Source organism: Acipenser ruthenus, chromosome 47 (assembly GCF_902713425.1).
Source record: "Acipenser ruthenus chromosome 47, fAciRut3.2 maternal haplotype, whole genome shotgun sequence".
NCBI classification, from domain to species: domain Eukaryota; kingdom Metazoa; phylum Chordata; class Actinopteri; order Acipenseriformes; family Acipenseridae; genus Acipenser; species Acipenser ruthenus.
Window position 1 is genome coordinate 6698838 of NC_081235.1, and position 5966 is coordinate 6704803.

The 5966-nt window shown below is 42.3% G+C and overlaps 1 long non-coding RNA gene across 1 annotated transcript; it reads right to left on the reverse strand.

Annotated features, from left to right (window-relative positions):
- On the reverse strand, positions 1 to 5284 carry LOC131721088 (uncharacterized). The gene is made up of 3 exons (XR_009319856.1): positions 5054 to 5284; positions 4309 to 4448; positions 1 to 3570 (listed from the first exon to the last, which is right to left on the reverse strand). It is a non-coding gene; the product is annotated as an uncharacterized LOC131721088 (long non-coding RNA).
- Positions 5285 to 5966: the final 682 nt, after the last annotated feature.

Below are 5966 nucleotides of genomic sequence, written 5' to 3' on the forward strand. Positions count from 1 at the left end.
TGGTATTGCTGTTACAGATTTCACTATTCCACCAGTACAAAAACTAGCTTTTACTAGACACCCAGTTTACAGGCACTGGGCAATACGAGTGATTGGATACTGACATCATCAAACAAGCGCGTTCCTCACGAGATTCTCTTTTCTCTTTGAAGGAACTGTGAAAACAAGTCAAGCCCGAGTTTATGAGAAACATGAGGGCCAGCCCAGCCTGTCAGAAACAGGGACCTGGTTATAATAAAGCCATCCTGTAGCCTTAAAATAAGGAAGGAGGGGAGAGGGGCCTTTGAAATGTGATGGAGGTAGTGTTGGAACAGTAAGCCCAGGGGTCTTAAATCAATGTGTAGGAGGCTGGGAAGTTTTGAAATTGATTTAGACAATTCAATTTCAAAACTTTTGGCCATAGCAGTACATGCCAGCAGTAAAATCGTAGCAAAGGGAAGGAAAGCACAGGGAAAGCACAGAAAAGCAAGGTACCAAGCTTGGTAAAGGCTGACGCTCCGCAGGTTTTTAAATGAAGCGATGATTAACGAGATTCAAGCCCAACGCATCTTTCCGACCACACAGCCCAAGGTGTCGAGTTTACTCAAGTGTGTGATTCTCTACTGCCTGTTTGCGTTACGGTTTACTCGCCGTCTGTAAACATTTGCAAACCTTATTCAAAGTGTTTGCAGCACAGCAAACACTGTAAACGGTATTGTGCCTCACTGTTGATCAACACATAGGTATCATCAATGCACATTGTGAGCCTGCAAACTCCGGACAGCAGCGTTTACAACATGTGCCACCTGGGATCTGCAAAGGCAGAACAATACCTAGAGCATGTGTTTTATTGCACATATAAAAAAAACAGCATCAATGAATATCAAGAAGTAATAAAGCATTCTGGGTTGACGCTGTGTTTGGAATTTTATTTATAAAATGCTGATTTGAACAGCTGGGCTTTAGCCTTGATCTGTCCTAAATCTCGTTGAATTGTCATTGTTAATAACATAATGGATTGCAGTGTATTTGACAGGGCGCACTTTAGAGCCAGTAGAAATCGGGAACTCACTTTTTGCGCCTAGACTTTAGAAATGATATATAGCCGTATGTTATCTTTGTAGTGTCATATAATGTGTGTAACAAGAACAATATTTTCTTAACCTGCTGTTATAAAATGTTATAGTAATTCCCCAAGTGGAAAAACACAAACCAAATAATGTTTTATTAGCTGTTGTTTTTTTTTTTTTTACCAACCATACAAAAACTTTCTAAATTTAACACATTGGGTCAGGAACAGTAATATTTTACACGGCCCTTTCCCGCAACAGATTTGTGTTTGGTGTCTAAACTGGGCAATTGAAAAACTTAAAGCTGCTTCAAATGACATCTTATTTTTTTTTTTATGCTATCACTTTATTAATTTTTAAGTTGTCACTGTTTTAAGAATCCGATCCACAGTCTGCATCATGTTTGACCGTTTTTCTAGGGCTCTGCTAAAACAGAGTGAAAGCTTGGGGATAAAAGTCAGCTTTCTCCCAAAAGTGCCAACGGATTTTGGGAGCCCTCCATTTGCTTCTGCAGTGCAATCCCTGGCTCCCTGGCCTTGCAATCCTCATGCACCCATTCTTCAGGATCTGTGTTTGTTTAAACCAAACGGAGCTCTTGTTTTCACACAATGGGGTTGAGCGTTGTGTGGTCCTTCAGTCCAAGCGTGATGAGAATGATGCTGGCTGAGCGCTTGCTTAGTAATTAATAGACAGAGATATTGCGCTGATCGCGTCTGCCTGCCTGCCTGTCAGTCTACCTGTCACACTCCACACATGCCGACCACAGTAACTGCAGACCTTTCTGATGTCATAGTCTAATGACCTGTTGATTAATACCAAATGTTTTTGGAATGTGGAAACATTTCAAATAGAGCTTTATACATGAAGGGGCCTTTGAAATATAATAGAGGTAGTGTTGGAGCAGTAAGCCCAGGGGTCTTAAATCAATGTCCACGAGACTGGGAAGACCTTGAGCAAGCCAAACACAGAGTGAATTAACTAGCATATTAACTTGTATATGACTAAGTTTCTTTTATGTTCCAGTGAACATCTTTTGTTTGAATGTTAATAGAGGCTTGTGATGGACTGCGAGAGCCCCGGAGGGGCCCACACAGACAGGGGTGCCATGACAAATATTGACACAAGTGTATCCTGTTCACATGGGGTCCAGGTGACACCTCTGCCTCTCTGACCCACAGCTGCGACAAACCTGGCCATCTCAGACACCAGGAGCCCCTCTCGTTTACCGAGGGAGCGCTCTGCTCCACACACATCACAGGAGACACTTCAAAGAGGCCAGGAGGGACACCCAGCTGCAGCAAGGAACCGACAAGATCACACCTGTTAATCTAAAACAAACAGGGAGCCGAGAGGGAGTGCACAAGAGCTCATCTGTTCTTTCTTTCTTTCTTTCTTTCTACAGAGAGTCCCATAAGCCAGGAATCACAGGCATAACTGTTGATATTGGCCCTGTTCTCTCTGTTTCAGGTGTGAAATGTCTTTAAGCAAAGAGATCATTTTAATGTGTGGTGCAGATAGTCTAGAGGGTGTGGCCGTCCGATTTAACAGAGAACATCCTGATCAGTATAATGTGCGATATGGCTTACGATGCCTGACTTATGGGACACCCATGGAGATGAGATATTTTGACAATCATTGTCTTTTTGGCAGATGATTCTAGATGTTTATCTATACCAATACCTGTTTTAAAAAAATACTAGGTCTGCACATAATCTAATATAATAACCCATAAATCAGTTCACTGGTCAGTTGAATCTCACGGCTCTTAAACCAATGCTACTTTATGAAATCAAGGGTTTTATGTGTGAAGGTATACCATCATACACAGAGAGGGACTGGACCCAGGTCTTGTTCCCTGTTTCTTTCAGGAGGAGCTGCAATGACAGCTGAGGGTCTGCTGGCCACCCAGAAGCAGCTGTGAGGTACAGTGTGTGTGTCTGTATGAGGTACAGCGTGTGTGTCTGTACGAGGTACAGTGTGTGTGTGTCTGTATGAGGTACAGTGTGTGTGTGTCTGTATGAGATACAGTGTGTCCCAACACCACCGTACTCTGCAGCATTGAACCACCAACCAGGCCCAGCTCCGCCTACCTCAGGAGTTGTGATGAGGTCACAGCCCAGTTTCTGCATGGGAGCAGTTTTAGAATTCTCTTCCTCTGGGAGAGAGGCTGGGCCCTGTTCACAGGGGGGCTGTGTTTACAGCAGGGGTGTTGGGTTTCCTCTCTTAATTTTGATGCAGGCCTTCCCTTTGGAGCCTGTAATCTGATGCAGGTTTGGCAAGGGCAAGTGGGGCAAAGGTCGTAAGGTCGCAGTTCACAGCCTGTTGGAGGGTCTTGGACATGCAGGAGAGAGCTGGGCAGCCAATGAAAGCTTGGCCATGTTTATGAGCTGCTGTCAGGATCAAGGTGTCCAGTCCAGGGAGGGAGGTGGTTTAGTCACCACAAAACAGCCTTTCATTCCGTGGCTACAGGAGGCCAAGTACGTCAAGCTTGTTTCAATTTTCCCCTTCAGTGATTTATTATCTGAAAATAAAATCTACTTTGTAAAGTTAAAATGGAAGATAGTTGAACTCCTGCACTGTACAGTACAGTAGACGAAGGCACTAGCCTCAATATACTTCAGTTAGTTCCTTATAGTTTTAGCTTAGCACTACTGTATTGTATGTAAAAGCATATCATTCAGTTTGTACAACAAATTCCTATACATAATAATAATCATAATAATCATACTATGGATAATATGGATATGACTATAAATAGGAATATGAACAATAACATGAATAATAACACTCCCCCAGTTATATAGTGTAATGATGTAAATACATATAGGCTCATACCCATATATAGCATTTCTACTTTATATATAATTTCTATGGCTAATTTGACAGGGAAATAAAATTATATGCAATTTAAATTTATGAGGTCGCAAAATGGCTTTTTATTCCCCCAACAAGAACAGCTTTACCCTCCACTGTGCAGAATCTGTTGACCTCGTTAGTACATGGCAAAGTGCCAACAGCTCAGGCAAATTAATTTACACATGGCAGGCCTGGTTGTTATAGATGTTAAATCATTTCCATGTAAAAATAAAACTCAGCTAAAGCATTGAACAAGCAGGCTTTCTAAACCTTGTTTGGAATCATGGGAGACACAGCGATTGGAATAGAGTTCCGTGACACACTCTTCTTTAATGACTTAATAGCTCAACCTGGTGCTTTTGCATGAAATAATTATGGACATGAAAAAAGACCCCCTTGTTACCGTTTCACCTGATCTCCTGGATGAATGATGAACGGAGAAAATTCAGACCTGCTCGAGTCTGCCACTTCCTTGGAGAAATTCATTCATAAAGCTTTCCATTAATGTGGACATCACAGGAAAGGAGATGTTGCGTACCAGTCCTGTAAAACAGGGGTGTTCAAAGCGGGTCGTTCCACTCAGTGGTGTAATCGAGCTGGGATACGCCGGAGAGCCTTTCCAGTACTATTTTATATAGGAAGCAGTGGAGTAGTCGAGTCGCATAAAAGGCAAGTCACATGACTGTCTGATTCGGTCAGTAGTCCTCTTGATGCAATGAAAAGAGCATTAGGAACGTCTATTACAAACTACTTCTTTAAGAAGGGTAAAAATGCTGACGAAGACGAGCAACATCGCATCGACTACGACTGTGGACACAAACACAAACGAAGCCACAGACACACAGACAGGTCAATAAAGTAAAACATTCTGACAAGATGGAGAAAGACACTTTGTGGAAATACTTGTAGAAATTAGATACATGCATTACCTATTACTGTATATGTGTTACTAGAAGTCCTGTATACAAATAAAATTTGTATAACGGTTCTCGTTTAAGAAAATCTATATTTTAGAAACGTTTCCGGTAGCTTCAGATTTAAGATGACACCATCACTTCCACTCTGGTCTTTATTCCAATCCTGTTCTAAAGGATTTAATTGAACTAATTAAACCTCCAACCCTGAAATGGTTAATTAGATAATTTTACCTGTTAAATCTGAATTGGAATGGCCCTCCAGGACTGCGATTGGACAGTCCTGCTGTAGAATTTTACCCCAAACGAATTAATTCCAGGCATCGTCTGGGCCCTCTCTGGTGTCTGTCAGACGGAAACACCTGGAGTTCCATTTCAGAGAGTGTGCTGGAGCTGGTACTGCGACGGCACAGTGAAAACCATTCAGGGTCTGACTGACATTCTCCATGAAGCAATGCCCCCCTCTGAAACATGATCTTCACTTCAGCAAGCCATGCGTGGATACCTCTGCTCTGCCGTTATGAGTCACTCCGTCCGTGCTGTTAACCCCTAAGAGTTACCCACGTCCAGAAAGGTACTAGAAAGGCACTGCAGTACGCCAGTATAGTGGCCACTCAGTTATGCCCAAGTAGATAAGGAAGTATATAGTATATTTATTTTTGTAAAACTTTCACACCCCCTTCACCCGGTCATGAAATGGTTCAGTCCAGAACCTACTGCCTATAGGCCCTGAATTTGTGTAGGCCTATAGGCCCTGTGTTGTTGGTTTACTAAAACAAAATTGCTTTTGTATTTGCAATTTCTGTAATATTTTCTTGTGTCGATTTCATAACAATTTTAAGAAAGAGTCAAGTTGGTACCGGGTATGTTTTTATATTTGTTTGTTTCGTTTTGATTTTTGAACTTTGGAATTTGCCGTGGTGTTCTGTGCAGGAGATGACATCTGTACGCAGGATAAGATGTACTGGAATTTTGGCACTGTGATTGGATCATTTCTGGTGTGTGATTTATAAAACTTATACACCCTTAATTCCCTCCTCCTTGGCCTCCCCTCCTACGCTTTTACACCATTACAACAAATTCAAACGCCTCTGCCCGTATCATATTGAACCTCCCCTGCTCCTTCCACACCTCCCCTCTCCTCCTC